This window comes from Sminthopsis crassicaudata, chromosome 3 (genome assembly GCF_048593235.1).
Source record: "Sminthopsis crassicaudata isolate SCR6 chromosome 3, ASM4859323v1, whole genome shotgun sequence".
In the NCBI taxonomy this organism is placed as follows: Eukaryota; Metazoa; Chordata; class Mammalia; order Dasyuromorphia; family Dasyuridae; genus Sminthopsis; species Sminthopsis crassicaudata.
In genome coordinates this window covers 335,725,490-335,748,816 of record NC_133619.1, presented here as the reverse complement: position 1 = coordinate 335,748,816, position 23,327 = coordinate 335,725,490, and the positions used below count along the sequence as shown (strand labels likewise).

The window sequence follows — 23,327 nt, the reverse complement described above, 5'->3', positions numbered from 1 at the left end:
TGCAGAAGGTGTGATTTTACTGAGATTTGAAGAAATCCAGAAAAGCCAGAGGGCAGAGGTGAGAAAGGCATGCATTCTAGGCTTAGGTGATAGTGTGAGAACTGATTGAGGGAATAGTTTCTACAGAGTTATATAAAAAATATTAGAGAAATGAAATTGAAACCTAAGAAATGAAATCTAAAGATTAGGTTGATATGGAACAAAGGGAACAAAACTTATAGAGGGATTGCCAATACAGTCACTCATGGGGAACTATGACCAAATAAAGTGAATGCTAATGGGAGATGTAATCAGGGGTGGGGACTTGTGCTCAGGTAAGGGAATTAGGTACCATGGATAAGCTGTAACCTTTATAGAACTCAGCCAGTGGAGGGGATAGAGAAGGGACTTGCATTTCGGGAACAGAGAATAAAAAGCTATGCTTTTGCAATTCAAGAATGTACTTACTAGTTTAAATACCAGCTCTTGCAAGAATGTAAAATAAATTTTTCCTGGATTCTTCCTGGAATTCATGGTAAGGTGCTTATTTCTTACAATAACCAATGAAAATGTCCAAATTTGGTAGCTGATGTATGAAAATACTATGACATATCATTTTCACTATAATGTGAGAAAATGGAGGAGATAGTTGATTTTACCACAATTTTATAGATGATGAAACTGAGGAACAATGCTTAAAATTCTAGGGAATTAATTGGTGGAGACAGGACTTTAAATGAGGTCTACTAACTTTTAACATCCTACTCTTTCCACTTTTTGGAATTTTCTTCCACCAAGGATCACCTCAACTACCTCAGCTATGGCTTTCCCTTCTCTCTTCAAATATCACTAGACCATTTTGTCTGGATCTCTCCATTATTCTAGCAATCCTTAACATGTATTATACTTGTTTGCAATTGTCATATTTTAAATCTCTGTATCCTCAATATCTAACACAGTGTCTTTCAAAGTGTTTATTAAATGTTAGTTGAATTCAATTGATCATATTCTATAATTCTTTTTCTTCTGACCTTCCCTCCCTCCCTTTCTTCCTTCCCACCCTCCATTTCTTCATCCTCCTTCCCTCCTTTCCTCATTCATCCTCCTTTCCTTCTGTCTCTCTCCCTCCCTAATCAAGTTCAGAGAGGGTCAACCTGCAGAGATAAATAAAACAGATTCTATCGTTGACATTTTTAGATATATGAGAATCAGCATAAATGCTGTTTGTGGAGAGAGAAGCCACATCAATGAAATCATGGATACTTGGAAGTATTGAATAAAAGACAGAAATTGATAGCCTCATCCTGCAGCAATGCAGCCCCAGGAAATGACTTAGTAAATTCTAAGCTTGCTTACTGACTAGGCAGTTTTCAGGACAAGGAGATAATTGCTGCTTCTTTTTTCCCTCTCTAAAAGGCCAAGAAGGCAGGTTATAGAGCCAAACTAAGAACATTAGAGGGGCAAGAACCTGAGAGAAATCAGGTGATTAGCATACCTATCTTATCCTATCCTATCCTAGCAGCTAGGTGGTGTAGTGGCTAGTGCACTGTTCCTGAAATAAAGAAATCATAAATTCAAATTTGGCCCCAGATACTTATAAGCTGTGTGATTTTGGCCAAGTCAATTAACCTGTTTGTCTCAGTTTTTTTCATCTGTAAAATGGGATGATAAAATCACCTATCTTCCAGGATTGTTTCGAGGATCAAATTAGACAATAATTTAAAAACTCTTAGTACAATGGCCTGCCACAAAATAAGCACTATATAAATACTAGTGATGATGATGATGACTGAAATAGGGAGAAGTGAAATTATTTGTTCAAGGACACACAAGAATTAAATAGCAGAATTGAATATCCAACTCATATCTTTTGACTCATTTAGCATTTGTTTCATTATTTTGATTCTCCATGATTAGATTTATCTCTCTTCTCACCTCTGCTCCATATCTTCCTTCAAAAAAAAAAAAAAGTGGGCCAATATGATTGGTTGGAAATTGGGAACAAGGGGCTAATGACAACCCCCTCCTTTCTTCCTGTGACTAAGAAATGCTTATTTTTTGAGTTCACCTGCATGAGCAGATATAGTGTACCAGACATTCCTGAAGGATAACTATTAAGTATATAGATACTGGATTGATTCCTCAGTACCCACCCACATTCCTCAAGAATAGCAGACTTTCTTGAGGCAAGAATAGAACAGTGATTAGCAGAACTGGATTCCTAAACTTAACTCATTACAGGCTAGCTGAATTCTTGAACTGAGTTTAGAGATAAATAACCATAATATAAACAGTAATGTGACAAAATCAGCTAACTGTAAATATGATCAATTAAAAAAAATTATGCAGAATCAATCTTAGTCATTTTATCACCTATAATTACAGAATTTCTACAAGGTAGAATATTGGTCTTTCTGACTTGTTCTTGTATCAGAACACAAAGGAGAGACACTTCTTACTCCAAGCCAATTATAATGGTTCTAAATAGGGGCAGTCTACAATCCTTCACTGTTTCTTAGATTTACAGGACTACTTATATCATTATAGCATATGCTATACCTAGTTAGTGATATTATCTGATCCCATTTGCCTAGAACTTGGAGGTTTCTGTCAGGCTTTCATAGTTACTACAAGAAACACAGAATCCCTACTGTACGTTATGTTGAAGTCATTCCCTTATTTTATCCTTGCCTTTCTCTCCACTGTGCCATGGTTGGGATTTGAGTTTTGTTGTTATTACTATTATTATTACTATTCCATCTTTTCAGTCCCTTCTCACTCGTCTCTGAATCATTCATTGCTCAGATCCATAGAGTCAGGGACAGGACATTGGAGGGAGATGGCCTGGGAAAAAAGGGAGAACAGAAAAGTTCTATACCTGGAGGCAACCAAACTGATATTTTTTACAGTGTTTCCCCAATAAATATTAGCCACCAGAGGGAGCATGTGAGCAAGTCTAGAAAACCCATTTCCAAGAACTGACAGTTTGACCACCCTCATTTGGTTAGTTCTGGGGAAGAAAAAGCTCCTCCAGTCCCAACCAGTGTTGCCTGCCAGCTTTCTCTTCCCTCTGGGACTAGGTCTTGCATTAAGTCTCTCAGTCTGAAGGGGATGTCTGGATTGTGGTCTAGAGCCCCTTTATGGTCTTGGCAACCTCTAGGTTCATGTGTAACTATTTGTCATGTTCTGGTTCCAATCAGTTTACTTTCTAGTTGTATAAATACAGCTCCCAACATTGAAAGGGAATATTGCTTTTATCTTTCTAGTTATGCACATAATACGTAAATAGGATCAATATTAATGTCTATAAGACTTATAGAAGCATTTTTGATAATACCTAAAACTAATCAGAAAAGCCCAAACTATCTCCCATCTATTCGCCATCCACATGTCTGGCAGCCAAGCAGAGAAAAAATGAAAAACACGAAAAACCCAAAACAAAGTTGGGGGTGGGGGTGGGGTGTAACTAACAACAAGAAAATCTTCTCACTGGAGGGAGACAGAGAAGGAGTAGAAAGGAGTGTTAAGTAAGCAAAGATCTCTCACTACTCCAGGGGCTGCAAGTTACTGCCTTGAAGCACTTTGGTTTGTGCTTAGTCAGCAAAATACTGATTCAATGAAGTCTGTTGCTCACAATACAAACGCTTCCAGTGTCCCAGGGTCCTGGACCCGCATTGGCAGATCTGCATGGATTTTTTTCTTGCAGCTGCTCTGATTGGCTTCTCCTGAATAGGTTTCTTTCTTTAGTCATCTGCAATCACTTCTCCTTTTATAATGATATAATGATAAGAGCTAGCATTTCTACAATGCTTTAAGGTTTGTTAAATACTTTGCATGTATCGTCTCATTTGTCACTCCTTTTTCTTAGAAATGCATCCCAAGGGTCAAGAACAAGACCGAAAGGATTTGGAGAATCCTGGGTAAATCACCTAACCAGAGCTTGTTACCTGGGTCCCCAAGGTTTCCTTAGCAGTATCTTTGTGGATGCAGCTAAACCCTTATTATATACTATTTCATATGATCCCTGTATCATCTCTTTAATGTATATGGGGTAAATTTGATCATCCCTATTTTAGAGATGAGGAACATGAGGATCAGATAGATTAGGTGATTTTTAGCCCATTAGAAAATTCTCAAGAGATGATTATCCAGTAGGAACAGGCAGAGAATATCTGTGAATACTGGGATGGGGGTGGATATTGAGGATAAAGATCTCACTTTCCCATCTTTATTTTAAATATTATGAAATGAGGCAAAGGTAGGTGAAAGAACTTACCTGAAGTCATACAGCTGGTAAATGTCAGCACCAGGGCTCAATTTCAGTGATGTTGTGCAAGGCTCATTGTTCTTTTCATTACGGTCAGCTACTTTTCTTTTTTGTTGATGGATTCTATATATTAGTCATTATTAGTGAATGTGCTTTGGGAAAAACTAAATTGAATTTTGGGTAGGTCCTTTCTGGAGAAATAAATGGATGGACTCATCCAACTTGATACTTAAAGTGATTAGTCTTCTACTGGTTTCTGATGTGCTTCGAAGAATTTAATTTGGTCCACTTATTAAACATGTATCATAGTCTTTCCTTTACAAATGATCCAAAGACTTGGGGGGAGGGGAAGGGAGAGAGAGAAGTCTCTACTTCTTAGAGGAAGTAGTAAGCAGAGAAGATCCTCTAACCCAGTCCTTTCATTTTATAGCTGAAGAAACTGAGATCCAGAGAGGAAAAATGATTTACCCAGGATGATACAGCTTGTAAGTAGCAGTACTGGGGTTTGAGCCCAAGTCATGTCTCAGAAGTAGATACTCCTCTAATTTCAAACTTTTAAAGCTAATTTTTGATGATTAATTCAACTGGGCTTCAAACTTTGGTCCTCAGTCTCTAAATTCAAAGCAACTATCATTATTCCATTAATGAAGCATCATATAGATGAGTTATCTTAGCTATCATCTAGTCTAAGTTTCTCATGTTCCAGGTGAGGAAACTGAAATCTGAAGGTGAACTGTGAGAGGTCATATAGTAACAAAAGATACACACACACACACACACACACACACATACACACACACATATATGTATATACATACACACACATATTCAAGTTCTGGAACTTAAATTCAATGTTCTTTCCAGTAGAACTTGTAGTTTCTGACACAGATAAAGGAAGTTAAAAAAAATACCCCAAAACAAAAGCCAGAAAAATTAGAATTGCATTAAACAACTGGCCTTATTATCATGAGTTTGAATTCACAAAAGGAAAAGATCAAGACCTAAAATGAAACTCTTTGGTACAAAGACAAAACAGATGAGGAAAATCAGTCCTTTAGAAAAGAATACAACTTGACCTTGAATGGGTTGATCTTCTAGTCACAAACAGGAAGAGAAAGGGAGATCAGCAAAGAACTTTAAAGGGTCACCCCCTCCAAGCTCTTCATAGATTTCTTCTGGCCATACCTGAGTAGCTCCCTGAGACTGTCTGAGATTATGAGTTTTAAAGGAAAGGAATAGGTTTTCACTCAAGTGAGTCTAGCTTACTTCCTAAATGTGGTATCATGTTGTAACTAACTGGTTTGGAGCAAATGGAGCTCTGTCCAGGGTACCAAAATCTGAAAGGCTGAAAGGTTTTATTCCAGAGGCAGGGACGATTATACCATAGTATTCTTTTGTCAAGTCCATCTTTCCTCTTAACACCATAATGGACCAGAAAAACTCTTTGAGGTTACCTTAGCACAATTGAACCTGCAACCTATCGTCTGTTCCAATAGTCAAGTCTTACTCAATCGAATTACCCTCTATCAATTAATCAATAAATTTATAATCATTTATTAATAGACAAAACACAAGCTAACCCTTGGTGATATAAACACAGGGAATGAAACAATCTATATTCTCAAGGAGTTTATAATCTAATGGGAAAACAAGTACATGGTCAAGTACATATGGGGTAAATATTTAAATATGAGAAACACTAAAAAAAAGCCCTCTCTTGGAGGAAAAGTACTTACTCAAGGCAAAGATGGTCAAAGTGTCAATGTGCCAGCATCTGATTTACACATGACTCATTATTTATGACTAATTTGATGTGGATAACTGGAAGAGTCTAATACCCAGAACTGTTTGGGAATGATTGCATAATTGTGTACTGTTTACTTTCCACTTAGCTAACAGATTTTTGATTTCTTACTGTAGGCTAGACTAGTGACTCATTTCACATGAGGCCATTGTATGAACAGAATAATATCTCTAAAGAGCAAGACCAGACTTCTGAATTGGTTTGAGAAGAAACCTCAGAGTCTGCATTACCATTTGCAGCTTGGAAGAGATGATTGTGAGAAAAAGTTTTGCTTTTTTTTTTTTTTTTTAAATGCCTTTTATTTCCAAAATATATGCAAAGATATTTTTAACATTCACCATTGCAAAACCCTGTGTTCCAAAATTCCCCCCCTCCTTTTCCCTACCCCCTAGGGACATCAAGCAATTCAATATATTTTAAACATATGTAATTCCTTTACACATGTGTATTTCCACATTTATCGTGCTGCACAAGAAACATCAGATCAAATTCTGATGGTCATGGCTCTTATCAATGAGATGATTCAGACCAATTCCAATGGTCTTATGATGAAGAAAGTTATCTGGACCCAAAGAGAGGACAGTGGGAACTGAATGTGGACCATAACATAGTATTTTCACTCTTTGTGTTGTTGTTTGCTTGCATTTTGTTTTTGTTTTTTTTCATTTTTTACTTTTTGATCTGATTTTTCTTGTGTAGCATAATATTTGTGAAAATATTTATAGAAGAATTGCACATGTTTAACATATATTGGATCACTTGCCATCTGTGGTAGGGAGTGGGGAAAGGGAGGGAAAAATTAGAACACAAGATTTTGTAAGGGTGAATGTTAAAAATTATCCATGTATAAATTTTGAAAATAAAAAGCTTTAATTAAAAAATAAAAATGTATATTAAATTAAGTAAAGTTGTAAAAAACTGGAAAAAAAAAGAAAAAATCAGATCAAAAATGGGGAAAATGAGAAATAGAAAAAAGCAAGCAAACAACAACAAAAAAGTGAAAATACTATCCTGTGATCCACAATCTTCCCCCCCACCCCTGAGGCTGGGGTTAAGTGACTTGCCCAGGGTCACACAGCTAGGAAGTATTAAATATCTGAGATCACATTTGAACTCGCGTCCTCCTGAATTCAGGGCTGGTGCTCTATCCACTTCGCCACCTAGCTGCCCCTGTGATCCACAATCAATCCCCACAGCCCTCCATCTGGGTACAAATGACTCTCTCCATCACAAATCCATTGGAATTGGCCTGAATCATCACCTCATTGTTGAAAAGAGCCATATCCATCAGAGTTGATCATTACATAATCTTCTTGTTGTTAGGTACAATGTTCTCTTGGTTCTACTCACTTCATTTAAGTTCATGTAACTCTTTCTAGGCCTTTCTGAAATCATCCTGCTGATCATTTCTTATAGAACAATAATATTTTTAACTTATTAAGCCATTCTCTCATCCATCATTCTCCAACTGATGGGCATCCACTCAGTTTCCAGTTAAAAAACTTTGCTTTTTGAACAAGCTGATTAGAGGACAGTTTTACTGCATAATGGAGGTGTTCAGAAGAAAAGCTTTGCTATTTAGAAGAGCTACCTGAAGGGGAAATGATTGATTTTATCTTTCCTTATACTTTCATTTACTGCCTGAAAGGTAGAAACCACTCAGAATCCAGACAACCCAGGAGATCTGGGAAAGTTTTACAGTTGCCAGGCAGAGAGTTTCTGTTTTATCTCTCAGAGCTTAATATTGCTTCAGCAGGTCAATAGAGTGACATATAGCAAATAAATGGCCCCATCAATCTATAGAGTGAAGATGTGCAGAAAAAGACCAGTCCAACCCATCAATAAAATTTTATTTAAATTATTCCAAAAAAGGGAATAGATAACATCTCGTCTCATAGTCCAAACTTGTGACTTGTCACAGGCACATGTGTTCCTTATTCATATGTTTCTATGCTATAGGTTTTAGAAATTTGTTCCTATTCTCACCCATAGGCCCTATGTGACTTAGTGGAAGAGTGGTTCCAGGTTTATGGGTAAAATGTTATGTATTAATTATTCTTGCTTTATCTTCTGTATAGTGAATATTTCTAATTAAGAATGGATGATATCTCCATGATAGAATGACAGACTAAATATACAGAAGGAAATACACATTTTTGGACATGGCCAACATGAGAATTTGTTTTGCTTGATTATACAGGTTTGGTACAAGAATTTTGTTTTTCCTTTTTATTAGTGAGAGCAGAGAAGCAGGATTAAAGAAGGAAATAAATACTTGATAATTTTAAAAGTAACTAAAAAAAACTGATAGTGTTATATTGGTTATTTGCTAAATGGGAAATGCAACAACAAGGAATTAGGAGTTACAATTATTACTAACAGGAATAAAATATTCCTATTCCTAGAATCCCCAGAGTTAGTTGTGGTAGTGAAAACACCTCCTCTGAAAACCCCCTACTTGCTATCATGAGTATGGGTTGGGTAACTGATTCAACCTGAAGAGAAAAGAAAGAGTATGTGGAGCCATAATACAATAAATATAATATGATACAATAAACATAGTTAGGGAGATTGCTAGCTGATGAGGAGAGCAGAAAAGTTTTCATGTATTAAAAAGGCTTGAACTGTATCATTAAGAAATAGAGGAATTTGATGAAGTAGAGGCTTAGAAGAAGTATAGCTCAAACATGCATTTTGGAGAATCTGTGCAAATACATGGAGATGGAAGACGGAGTGTTATGTGTGACAAACAGGGGAGAATCTCAGGTCCTGGGATTCCTGGTTATGGTTCCAGAAGGATGGTACATTAGTACCAACAGGATCTGAAGAATTAGGAACCACAGGATCATGATATTTTAGAGTTTGAAAATGCATAGGAGATCATCTAATCCAATCTGGTCATTTTAAAGATTAGGAAAATGAATCCAAGAGAAAAGAAATTACTTGTGTGAGGGTGAACAAGTAATAAGTGGCAGAATTAGAATCCTAATTCAGGCCATTTGATTCTAAATCTGGTACCCTTTACAGAATGCCACATGTCCACTAATCTGTTGTGGTCAGGTAAGGGCTGGTGGTAATGAGAGACAGAAGCTGGTGTGGCCAATTAAAGAAGTTAACAAAACCTGAAGAAGGTCTTTGAATGAGATTTATTTAGTATTCAACCATGATTACATGCAGGGCCAAAGTGAATGATGGTAGTATCCTGTTCTCCTCATTCTGGACATTGCACATGAGTCCTTGAGCTCCATTGCCAGCTGTAGCCAATAAAATTGGTGATGAATGAATGAAGGATTAAAGTTGCTTCAATATGACTGATTTCCTTTCACTAGGCTTCTTCTCCTGGCAACAGCTTTGCTGCTGCTGCTATTTCACCTCCAAACCTAATCTCTGGAAAACACAACTGTGAAAAACTAAGCCATTAATCTCAACTCTCCAGACCACAACATTTCTTTCATTCTGTCCTTTCCTACTCTTTCAGTATGTGTATATTTTTACTCTTCCATTTCTTGCTCTGAAAACTGATTTCAAATCTTGCTTCTTGGAAAGGCATGCCAATAGTGGAGGGCTCTATTATTTCACTTACTGTTCTTGTGATTTCAAGACAGCCTTCCCTAGTCAACACTAGTTCTCTGTATGTGTTATCTGCTCTTATTCGATTGCATACTTCTTGTAGTCTCTGACTGCCTCTTTGAATATTTATATTTCCTGTGCTTACTACATAGGGAGTATTTAATATCTATTTTATAAATCATTTGTTTATTCTTTCTAACACAAGAACTAGGAAGAGAGACCAGAAATTGATTTCTCATTGAAAAAATGGATGACTTTGTTCCATACAGACATAATTTTTTCATTTCCTCTAATCAAGACACATATCTGTGGTTACTGCTCTTCTACAGATATTAGTTCTCCCTATTAAAATGTAAGCTCCATGGAGCTATGGATTTTTTCCTTGGTGTGTTTGTGTATCTGTATATATACGTATACACACTATCTATTTGTGTCTATATATACACACATATGAATATATATATATATGCAAATATATATATATATTCTTGGTCTTATATAATACCTGGAATATAACATGCCTTTTCATTTATTCATTCTCAATAGCAGGACAAGGAAGAAAATCATATATCTCTCTACTAATACATAAGATTGCCCTGATTTGCTTTATTTATTCCAGGAAGTTTCCTGGGAGAACCTAGCAAGAAGTAAATTCTAGATAAGGGAAAATACTACCTTGAGAGCTGAGTGACAGGGAAAGAAAATGAAAAGAGAAGTGTTTAAAGTGAAAGGCAGTTTAAAGTTTTTTGCATTCAATATTTCTCCTTCGGACTACAAATTGGAGTCACAAATATTGAGCAAAAATTCCAGAATTAAATGTATGGTGACTTAACTAAGGTTTTCACTTTACAATTGAAAAATAATCCTACAAGAGATTGGATCCCTATACTACTAATAAAATAAAGACTATGAAGGAAACTGATAGTCTGGTATAGCACCTAGGGCATATCTAAAGAGCAGTTTATGTCCCCTAGATAAGATGACTTTGGATTCAAGTACCCTGCAGGTTCATATCCAGTAGAACCAAGCTCATAAGCTCAAATTGATGTGTTTATCCTTAATAGTGAGATAGAAGACACAGTTCAAAGAAAAAACATAATGCCAGAACATTTTAATAAAAGTAAAAATAAAATATTTCTCCCATAAACTTGAGGCACATTTTATCACAAATGCACATTCTGATAATAAGAATATAAGAATGTAAGAAGTGATCTTAGTGAGGTACAGAAGGGCAATTCACATCTCGGACTTAACTCCACTGAAATCTCCTCATCATGTCATTATGCTGCTCCCATCAAGGTAGCTTCAAGCTGACCTCTAGGAAGCAAGTAGTCAATGAATCAATCAATAAATATTTATTAAGTACTCACTATGTTCCAGATATTATTCTAAGTACTGGGGATAAAAATAAAGGCAAAAGTTCTCAAGAAGCTCACAGTTTAAAGAGAGTCAACATGCAAGCAGCTTTGTAAAAACAATCTACAAACAAGATAAATTGGAAATAACAGAGAAAAAGCAGTAATTAAGGGGAATCAGGAAAGGCTTCCTCTAGACGGTGAGACTTAAAGGAAGTCAAGGAAGCCAGAAGGCAGAAATGAAGAGGGACAATCAGTGAAAGTTCCTGGAGTTGGGAAATAAAGTGTCTTGTAGGAGAAACAGCAAAGAAGCCAGAATCACTAGAAGGAAAAGTATATGGCAGGAGTGAGAAGGGATGAAGGTGCAAGAAGAATGGGAAGGTTGAGGAAGGGAGGTTAAAAAGGACTTTGAATGCCAAACAGAAGATTTTATATTTGATCCTGGTGGTAAAAAGGAGGCATTGGAATTTATTGAGAAGAGTGTGACATGGTCAGCTTTGCACTTTGGAAAGATCACTTTTGATAGTTGAATGGAGAACTGAATGGAATGGAAAACCTTGTAGCAGACCAACTAGTAATTGAGGCATAAAGTAATGAGGACCTATAGTAGAGGGGTAGCAGTATCAGAGGGTAGAAGGAGGCATAAGCAAGAGATATTTTGAAGGTAAAATCTATAGAGTTGACAATGTATTGAATAGGATAGAAGGAAAGGGGAGAGAGAGTTAGGAATCGATTATGATGCTTAGGTCATGAGCCTCAGTAACTAGGAAGGTAGTGATGCACTCAATAGTAACAGAGAAGTTAAAAAGAGGAATAGATTTGGGAACAAAGATTAATGTAGGATTAACTTAGATTCAGAGGATTTCGAATTCAACAGGCATAGTCTTAAAAGGGGGAAATACAGCAGTTTATTACTGCTCAAAATCTTGATTTGAACAAGATAGAAGAAAAGAGAAAACATAGTATAAAAGTAATGCACAATTAATATAGTGATCACCAAAACAACATAAGGCACAAACAACATACAACATACATCATCACCACTATAAGGAAGCACCAACATTTGAATTCCTTGGCTGGGAGAATCCAGGGTTACATTTATTCAGAGTCTTGAGTTAGGAGCTGAAAGACAAGTTGTACAAAACTTCCTAATTGAATTCTCAAAGTCCCTTTCCACTAAGGGGTTTTTATGGGCTGAGAATAAAGAAGGCACTACATTAAATATTCTCATTTGATATGTGACCCTTGAGATGTAGCAGCCCCCCCCCCCTTACAGGTACAGGAGGATACTCCATGACAAGAAGCCCACCAAGGAGAATATTTGTTAGTTCCTTTAGGAGAATTATGTTTGCTCCAAGTTTCCAGGGTAAACATAGCCCTGCCATAAAAAATGCTACAGATGGGGCAGTTAGGTGGCACAGTGGATAGAGCACTAGCCCTAAAGTCAGGAGGACCTGAGTTCAAATCTGGTCTCAGACATTTAACACTTCCTAGCTGTGTGACCCTGGGCAAATCACTTGACCCCTTTTACCTCAGCAAAAAAAAAAAAAAAAAAAAAGATATTCATTAGAATCCTTATAAGGCATGGACTTGAAGCCCTTTATTTTTCTAGTTGCCTTCTTCTGGGGGCTCTTCATTTTATCAATATATCTCCTAAAATGTGGTATACAGAAAAGAAAACAATACTCTAAACACAATCTGGAAGATATATTTCTCTCAAAACTGTGTTGGCTTTTAAAATTTTTTCTTTAAAATTTGGCTAACATATCTCATTATAAATTCATGTCAATGTAATTTTCCATTAAACTTCTCAGATCTTTTTCAGAGGAATTATTGTTTATTTATATTCCCATATTGTATTTGTAAAGTTGATTTCTTTAATCCAAATGTAATATTTTATATTTTTAAAAAATATAATCTTACTAGATTCAGTTTAACTCTTTAACCTATCAAGATCTTTTAGGGTCCTGGCCCTATCATCTAGTGGATTAGCTATCTTCATAACTTTTTGTCATCTGTACAGTTGACAAGGAATCCATTTAGTCCTTTATTCCAATCATTGATAAAAAATATTGAATAATACAGGACTTAGCATAGATCCCTAGAATACTCCAATGAAAACTTTTCAAGTTGACATGGTAACATTACTGAGTACTTTTTAAGACCAGCTCATTATTCAGTTCCAAATCCTTCTAACTGTAATATTATCTAGCCAAAATCTCTTCATATTTTCCACAAGTATTGTACAAGATACTTTGTCAGATGCTTTGCTAAAAACTAAGAGAGTCTATCATATTCTCTTGCTCAACCAGTTTAGTAATCTTGTCAGAAAAGGACATAAGATTAGTCTGACAAGACTTACTATTAATGAAGCCATTCTGGTTCTTTGGGTTCACTGCTTCCTTTTCTAGATGTTCATAAACCATCTCTTTAATTATTCATTCTAGAATTTTCTGAAAGTGGAAGTTAAACTCACAAACCTATAATTTGTAATTCTATTGTCTTTCTTTTATGAAGTCAGGCTGACATCATCTCTTCTGTAGTCATTTTTCAATATGGTTCCTTTCCTGAGTTCCACTTTCATTTAGAGATCACTAACAGTCATTCAGTATTCACATCCAACAATCTTTTCAGTGTTCCATCTGGGCCTCCTTACTTATTCTTAGCATAAACTCCTTATTTTTTAAATTTTTGTTTAGTCATTTCTAATCTAAAAGCATGAGTTCTCCAGGAAAGAGAAAATAGAAGTAAAATAAAAAGTTAGGAACTCTGGCTTCTTTTCTGTTTTCAGTAATCACCATCTGTTCCACCATAAACACTTATCCTACCCCTTCTCTGACTCTTTTTTTCTCCCCATATGGTTAAAAAGCAAAGCAAAACATAACCAGACTTTTTATTATTCTCATCTTTCCCTGCCAATTTAAACTTATTCTGAGCTTTAGAACTCAGGACACTGATCTTACAGGATCATGTTATCCTTTTGTATTTGTTCTCTGAAAGATTGTTTCCCAATGTCTGTATATATAATTTAATATTTTTATTTTTCCCTAGGTACATTTAAATTTTTTTATATTTGTTTATAAAACTTTGAATTCTAGATTCTCCCTTCTCCCCATTCCCAACCCCCATTAAGAAAGCACATGGGAAATTAAGTAAAACATTTCCATAAAAGTCATGTTGTGAAAGAAAACATAGATCTTTCCCTCCCCCCCCCAAAAAAAAAACCCTTGAGAAAAATAAAGTTTAAAAACAGAGAGAGTATGCTTCAATCAGTATTCAGATACAAGCAGTTCTTTCTCTAGGTATGAATAGGATTTTTCCATCATAAGTTCTTCAGAGTAGTCATGGATCATTGTATTGCTCAGAATAGCAAAGTCATTCACAGCTAATCATCACAGAACATTGCTATTACTTTGTACACAATGCATTTCATTTTGCTTGAATTCATGGAGGACTTTCCAACCTTTTCTGAGAGGATCCTGCTCATAATTTCCCATAGCACAATAATATTCTAAAATAATCACATACCACAATTTATTCAACCATTTCCTATTGATGGACATCTCCTCAATTTCCATTTTTTGCCTTGGGAAGAGAGCTGCTATCAATATTTTTGCACTTATAGGTCATTTTCCTCTTTTTAAAAATTTCTTTTGGGAAAGCCCAGTAGTGATATTATTAGATCAAAGGATATGCATGATTTTATAGCCCTTTAGGCATAGCACATATATTTGATCATTTATCAATTGGGGCATGGCTCTTATTTTTTTTATAAATTTGACTCAGTTCCCTTTGTGTTTAAGAAATAAGGCTTTATTAGAGAAACTTGCTTCAAAAAACTTTTTACAATTACTATTGCTAACTGTATTTCCTCCCATTTTTTATTCTCTCTCCTTTTATTCTATCCCTCCTCAAAAGTGTTTTGCTACTGACAACTCCCTCCCTCAATGTGCCCTCTCTTCTATCACCCTCCCCCCTTCTCATACCCCATTCCCCTCCTACTATCCTACAAAGTAAGATAGATTTCTATACCCATATTGAATGTGTAAGTTATTTCCTTTTTGAGCCAATTCTAATGAGAGTAAGATTTACTCATTCCTCTCTCTTCCCCCTTTACCCCTGCACTGTAAAAGATTTTTCTTGTCTCTTTTTATGGCAGATAATTAACCCCATCCCACTTCTCCCTGTTCCTTTTTCCCAGAACACTCTATTCTCACCTCTTAATTTCATTTTTTAAAGATATTATTCCCTTCATAGTCAACTTACACCTGTGCCCTCTGTCTATATGTATTCCTTCTAACTGCCATAATTATGAGACAGTTCTAATGAACTATAAGTATCATCTTCCCATGCAAGAATGTACACAGATAAACCTTATTAAATCCCTTGTGATATCACTTTTCTGATTATCTTCTTATGATTCCCCTGAGTCCTATATTTGAAAACCAAAATTTTTTGTTCAGCTCTGTTATCTCATCATGAATGCTTGAAAATCCTCTATTTCATTGAATTTCTACCTTTTTTTCTGAAGGATTATATTCAGTTTTACTGGGTAGGTGATTCTTTCCAGAATATCATATTCCAAACCCTCCAGTCTTTTAATATAGAAGCTGCTAAATCTTGTGTTATGCTGACTGTGACTCCACTATACTTGAAATCTTTCTGGATGCTTACAATAAAAAATTTGGCTATTAGTTTTCATTTATGGATCTCTTTCAGAAGTTGATTGGTGAATTCTTTCAATAACATATTTTACCCTCTGGTTCTAGAATATCAGGTCAATTTGCCTTAATATTTTCTTGAAAGAAGATGTGCAGACTCTTTTTTTTGATCATGACTTTCAAGTAGATTAATAGTTTTAAAATGATCTCTCCTGTATCTATTTTCTAGGTCAATTGTTTTTCCTTTGAGATATTTCACCTTTTTCTATTTTTTCATTCTTTTGGATTTTGCTTTATTGTATCTTGATTTCTCATAAAGTTATTAGCTTCCATTTGCTCAATTCTATTTTTTAAGGAGTTATTTTCCTCAATGAGCTTTTGTGTGTCTTCTCCCATTTGGCAAATTTTGCTTTTTAAGGTATTCCTCTCCTCATTAGGTGTTTGGTTTTTTTTTTTGTTTTTTTTTTTTTTTTTGTATTTACTTTTTCACCACACTCAATAAAATTTAGCTTTTATTATAAATTCTCTGAGTATTCACATCTATCACTTTACACAATTCTTGTTTTTCTTCATTACTAGAAATATTTTCCTTTGTGCTTTTTGGAATTTCATTCTTCAAAGTTTATCCTTCCTCAAATGATTAGAATCCTTGTTGTGAGCAATTAATCAAGAGAAATTTATTAAGCACCTGCTAGGTGACATCGATGTACTGTGCTAGGTACTAAATATAGAGGCAAGAGTGAGACAGTCTCTGCCCATTAAGTAGTTTGCATTCTACTAGGGGCTAGGGAGCTAGTTCATAATATATCTAAATTTGCAAATAATCTATTTATTTATTCATTCATTTGTTTGTTTGCTTATTTATTTATTAGCACACATTGTTTTATAAATCATATTGGCAGACACAAATCAGAGCAAAAGGAAAAAAATCATGATAGAAATAAAAAAAAAAAACAGGAAAAAAGAAGTGAACATAGCATGTGTTAATTTACATTCTCTCTCTTTAGTTCATTATCTGGATGCTGATGGCATTTTCTGTCCAAAGTCTATTGGGTAGTTTTGAATCACTAAACCACCGAGAAGAACCAAGTCTTTCATAGCTGATCATTGCACATTCTTGCTTTTATTGTGTACAATGTATTCTTGGTTTTGCTATAACATATCTATATGAAGGCATAATGACTCAGGTTCTGGGGCACTAATAATATGGAAGAATCAGGAAAGACCTTTTGAATGAAGTAGGTGGGGCTCAGAGAGACAAATGTGTGAGTGTAAGAATGTAAATCCTTTCTTTTAAGCTCCTGAGTATATAATGTAACACTGGTAACAAGGTAAATGACAGAGACCACTAGAGGTAGGCTATATGAACTGCTATAACATTTCCTAGATTTTATTTTAATGTTAGAGGAGTCATCTCTTTTGTTGCTGATAACTTATTTTTAAAGCAGGAATCACTAGCAGCTGGGGAGCTGTCCAGAGCTGAAGTTAGAGAAGATTAGGAGGGTGGGTAAACTCAAATACCAGAAGAGCTTAAAAGAATAATGGCACAATCACAAAACTGAGTGAGTAATGTTGGAAAGTCTATCTTTTAGATGAACTGCAGCCCATTTTTGGATATCTTGTTCCTTAAAAACTTGCCTGACTTGCAACCACACCCCTAATTCTGCTTCATTGGATTCAGAAATCTTGAATTGCTGAGTTTTATTCCCAAATCCATTGATACTTTTTTGCCTCTGGCCCTTATCTGCTTCTTACCTGGTACTAATCAATCTTTAGTATTATCATCTCTCAGACTCTCCATGTATTCTTGGCACTTTATCTTCATATCTGCCATGTATACCCCCACTTCTTATATGGGGAATTTATAATTACAGCTTTTGTTGACTGAGCCACAGAGAACAGAAAGGCCTTCTCTCTATATGTGGAAAAAAAAAGGAGAGGAGAGGAGTGAAAAGGAGAAGAGAAGAGAAAACATGGAAGGGAAGGGAAAGAAAGGGAAGGAATGAAAAGGAAAGAAGGGAAAAAAAGGAGGTAGAAAGGAAGGGAGGGAGGGAAGAGGAAAGAGAGGATGGAAGAAAAAAAGGGCAGAAGGAAAACAAACATTTATTAAATACTTACTATGTGCTGGCACTGGAATTTACAAATATTATTTCATTTGATCCAAACAACAACCCTGGAAGGATTCAGAGGCAGACAGAAGTAAAATGATTAGTCCAGGGTTATACAGATAGTAAGTATCTAAGTCTGGATCTGACTCAAATTTTCCTCAATCTAGATCCAGGGCTCTGTTCCCTGATCTACCTAATACCAGATTCTTCTCTAATAATATGCACTTTGCAACCCTTAAACTATAAATAGGATATTGGTATAACTCTCTTCTGCCTGAACAGAGGTTGGAATATCTGAATGGTTGTATATATTTTGGAACCTACATTTATTTTTCTCTTGTTGACTCTGTAATTAAGATATAGTCTGTCTTTATATTATGAACAACATTGACGTTAAAAGCTACTATGCTGGGCATGTAGTGCTTGCCTATAATCCTAATTACCTGGGAAGTTGGCAGATCTTTCAAAATCAGGCGTTTTGAGTTGCAATGAACTTTGTCAGTTTAGTGTCTGGATGAAGTTTGGCAAGTCAATAAGTATGAGGGAAAGTTGGAAATACTTTGAAGAGAGCCCGTGGATAGTGTGAGACCAGTAGTATTTTGTTTGTTATTAGTGATACATAGAATTTTTCATATAGTTATTAATAGCTCACCTTTCTTTTTTTTTCCTTTGGCAAATTTAAAAATTAATTTTAAACTTAAATAGAAAACAAGAAAAGGGGAAAAATGAACATTGCCATATACACAGCAGAACAAAAAAAAGTGTTCAACATAAAACAATAAGTTTCCATGTCAAGAAAATCTATATAATAAATACTATACATTGTTTTTATAGCTACCCAGAATTTCTTTGCTTCCTTGTAGGTTTTGTTTTTTTTTGTTCTCTAATGTGCACTTTTTACTTTTATTTTTTCCTCTCTCTCAATTCTGCCTCTTCCCCCACCCTAAAGAAGACTACAATTAAACTTAGATATAAGTACATATACATAGATATCAATAAGCATATACATATATGTATATATACACACATATATAAGAATGCATATTTCCACTTGTCATCTTCTTCTCTGAAGGTGAATAGTATCTTTCTTCACAGGTCCAAATCTTTCCTTGCTTTTCAGCTCATTTCTTATACCATAGCAATATTCCAACACATCCACTTCCTGAGAGATTGTCTATGAAAATTTCCCCCCAATTTTCTGGATTCCTTCTATTCTTAGTTACATTGGTTTTATTTATGCAAGAAAATTTTTAATTTAAAATAATTAAAATTATCCATTTTATATTGTTCATTTACTTCAATGATGCTCCTCATAATATGTTTTAAGGTCTATTGCTGAATCTCCTTCCTTTACATTTTTTTCCCCTTGGTTTCTTCAAGGTTACTGACCTTTTGTTCTTCCAAATGAGCTTTGTTATTATTACTTTTTTTCTAACTCAGTAAAATTCTTTTTAGTAATTTAGTTCAGTAAAATTGTCAAGATAGACTTTACCAATGAACAAAAATATTACTTCAGTTAATTACTTCTGACTTTATTTGTATAAAAAGTTTTATGTTTTTGTTCATATGTCTGTTTTGGCAAGTATACTCTCAGATATTTTATATTGACTAGTCATTTTAAATGGTCCAAAATAATACTGAATAATATTTCTGACACAAAGGATAGTTTCATTTTTTTTCTTTTTTGATTGAATGTATTTTAGCTTTAACTTTGTCTGAGAACATGATTATTAACTCCGTTTTTTATACATAATTCTATTCTCACCCTTTTAAAATCTTTGTATATACTTTTCATTTTTACTGTTTCTTGAAAGCAAAATATGGTTGAATTCACATTTTAATCTGCTATTCATTTCTATTTTATGAGTAAATCCATTATATTCACATTTTAGATTACAATTACTTGTTTATTTTTCTGCTTCTTATTTTTCTTCACTATCTTTCCTAGCCTATTTACCTTATTCCTCTTCACTTTTCTACTTTATTTCTACCAGCTACTTTGCCCTCCTGTTCAAACCAAGCATTCTCTCTCTGTAGCCCCACCAACAGATGCCTGTACCATGTCTTCTGGGACACTTCCAGAGATTGCACTAGTTCAAGGGGCAGCCTGTGCCATTGCTCATAGGATCAAAGATTCAGAGTCAGAAGGAACCTTGGAGGCCATCTAGCTCCATTCAATCCCCCTCATTTTAACTATAAGGAAAGAGAACATAAGTATCTTTGCCTAAGGTTACACAGGCAGTGTGTAACAGAGCAGGATTCAAGCTCAATTTGGGTGCCAGAGTCATTGCTTTATACCCCTGTACATAGATCTTTTCTCCAATTATTAGAAAGTTGCTTTTGGAATATTGCTGTAGACCTGTGGCCCACATTCAAACCACAACACTCCTGAGTGAGGCATACACCAATTTAAAATGTAGATATTTAACAAAATAAATAAAAGTACAAAAGTACTTAGATAATGTTAATATAATTTTCTAAGTCAATATGCTACCTTTGGGAATCCTTATACATGGCTTAATGGTCACCTTTCTATTTGAGTTTGATATCACTGGTCTTAGACCAAAACCCCTCATTTTTTCAGATGAAACTGAAGCTTAGAGGTGACTATGCCTTTTCCAAATACACATAGATAGCAAGAAGCTTAATCTATATTTAAACTTATAGGACTCATTTTGACCTTGAGCATATTTTCATTCTCTCTCAGTAGGGGATGAGGGGGTTGAACTAGATGATCTCTGAGATAATTTCAGGCTCCAGAACTATGATTTTCTGATTCCATTATCTTTTGCCTCCAGACCAGCTACTCTTTCTACTAAACCAAAGTTGGGGAAATTGGACTAAAATCTTTTTCCCTGTTACACTCACTCATTGTTGAATCTGGCAGACCATTAAAACAAGTCTCCCCAAGATCTTAATGTACCTTATTATTGTTTGACTTGTTCTTTAGATAAACTAGCTTTCTAGAACTAAGTCTTAAATTCTCTGGGACTCAGTAACCTCATTTATAAATGGGGAGGGATGCACTTGATGATCTCCAAGGTCTCTTCCAGCTTCAAATTGATGTTCTTATTTTCTGTGGTTCTAATTTTACCCTCTGTTTATTTATCTATAAGGAATATGTTTCATTTGTCTAGTACAGGTAGTAGTGGTTGTTTAGTTGTGTCCAATTCTCTATGATCCCATTTTGGTGTTTTCTTGGCAAAGATAATGGCTTGCCATTTCCTTTTCCAACTAATTTTAGAGATGAGGAAACCAGATGCACAGCTGGTAAGTGTTTGAGTCTGAATTTGAACTCATGAATATTTGTTTTTCCTGATTCCAAGCTCAGTGCTCTATCTACTGTACTATCTATGCTGCCCTGTTATACAGAACAACTTTTCAAATTTTAAAGGAAACTACATAGTAAAATAGAGCTCTGGATTTGGAGTCAGAAAAACCAAAGTTTGAATTTTGTCTTCAGATACTTATTAGCTATGTAATTCTAAGCAGATCATTTAAAATTTGTTGGAATTTATTCATCTGAAAAAAATAAGGATAATAATTCTAAATTCCGGGGTTATTATGAGATCAAATGACAATATTTGCAAAACTCTTTGTAGACTTTACAGTAAGGGCTATATAAATGCTAACTAGACATTTCTGTGATTCCCATCAACTGGGGAGAAGCTGAACAAGTTGTGGTATGTGATAATGATGAATTACTACTTGCTATAAGAAATGAAACACTTGTTGATTTTAGAAAAATATGGATAGGTTTGGACAAAATAATGAAGAGTAAAATCAGCAGAATCAAGAGAATGTTGTGTATAGTAAGAACAATACTAATTTTTTTTTGAAGAAATTTAGCAAGTAGTTTATTAGTTTGTCCAGCAGAGGAGACAGGCAAATTAGGTGACTGCTTGCCCTGTTGCATCCCTCCCTCATTGCCCCCACCATCTCTAGCAGTTACACATCATACAAGTTTCAAACAAAAGAACAAAGAAACAGTCATTATGAGTGTCCAAATAAGGCATACAAACTAATTTTCACATAGATACATAGCTAAAATGTATTTCTCAGGAAAATAGAAAATAGAAAATTCCACAATCTTTGGGTCTCTTGAAGTTGTCTGGGGTTGGCCAAACCTAGGATCCTAAATTAGGCATTAAATCTATCTGTTTTCTAAGCAATTACAAGTCTAGTTTTTTCCCATGGAAGTAGATTTAAACAATGTAAGAACAATTAATAAATTTCTAGACAATCCATAATTAATAATTTCCTCCATATTACCAAAGAGTATTTTGAACTATTTTTTCCAGAAATGGTAGATTTCTACTTTTCTATCCATGTTTTTCTCTTAGTTCATAGAGACCAAGGGTTTTTGGGGAAAAAACCCTGATATTTGCTTGTTCTCAAGTTTACCCAGTCCTTGATTTTTACATTTTTAAAAAAATAGACATCAATGATTCTATCAACTTTTTAGCATTTAGAACCATTGAAATGTATATATATTTCATCAAGTATTAGGAGAAAATTTGCAATGGAAATTAAATATATTAAAAATCTCCTTTTCATGATTAGCAGCCTGATTTCAGAAAGTCCTGGACGTACATTAATTGATTAAGTGCAACAACAAGACCACACAATGATCAGCTATGATGGATACAGTTCCCCTAACAATGAGGCAATCAAGCCAACTCCAACAGACTTATGATGGAGAGAGCCATCTGCAATCAGAGGGAGAACTACGGGGACTGAGTGTAGACCACAACATAGTATTTTCACTCTTTTTGTTGTTGTTATTTGCTTGCTTTTCTTCCCTCTCATTTCTTATCCCCTTAATCTGATTTTTTCTATGCAGCATAAATGTACAAACATATCTAGAAGAACTGCACATGCCTAACCCATATAAGACTTATTTTAAGAACAATTTAAAATGAATAATTCAATTTGACTATTATAAATACTCAAACTAACCACAAGAGACATGTGAAGGAAGATACTATCTGTATCTAGAGAAAGAACTAGTAAATAAAATGTGTTTAGAAGTTTTATACACATACATTTGTATATAATGGTTACCTCTCTATGGTAGGAAAGACAAAACCAGAAGTTACATGGTAGCTATTATATTTTTAATGGGAATAGCAAGTTGTATATAATAGATTTACAGTTTCATGTGCAATCATATTTTTTATTTTATTCTATTATGTAAAGAAATTCTTATTTTATTTCATAAATTAAAAATAAAATAAATAAAAGTTTAAAAACTGATAAACAGCTCTGTCTTCTTCCTCCAAGCCTTATAAAAATAACAGAGTTGCCAGATGTCTCATCATCATGGCCCCCTCACTCTGAACCTGCTCTACCGTGTCATGGTTTCTTTCTAAAATCTTGTACCCATAACTATTATACACAATACTCCAAAAGGTACTGGAGTAAGATGGCCACATATTTTCCTTTTACTATAATAAAATAATATTGCATGAGTTTTATTCAGATTCACAAGTTTGCAATCAATTGAGTGTCACAAGTTTTTCCTGAGTCTTTTTCATGTGAATTATTGTCAAACTGGATCTTTCCCATTCCATTCTTGTAGAG

General features: G+C 34.8%; 1 long non-coding RNA gene across 1 annotated transcript in view; it reads left to right on the top strand.

The window, feature by feature from the left end:
• The first annotated feature begins 402 nt into the window (after positions 1-402).
• Positions 403-23,327, top strand: part of LOC141561626 (uncharacterized) — a 43,368-nt gene continuing 20,443 nt past the window's right edge. Inside the window, exons 1-2 of the long non-coding RNA XR_012488097.1 lie at positions 403-514; positions 4,677-4,731. This is a non-coding gene — a long non-coding RNA (uncharacterized LOC141561626). The remainder of the gene's footprint in view (positions 515-4,676; positions 4,732-23,327) is intronic.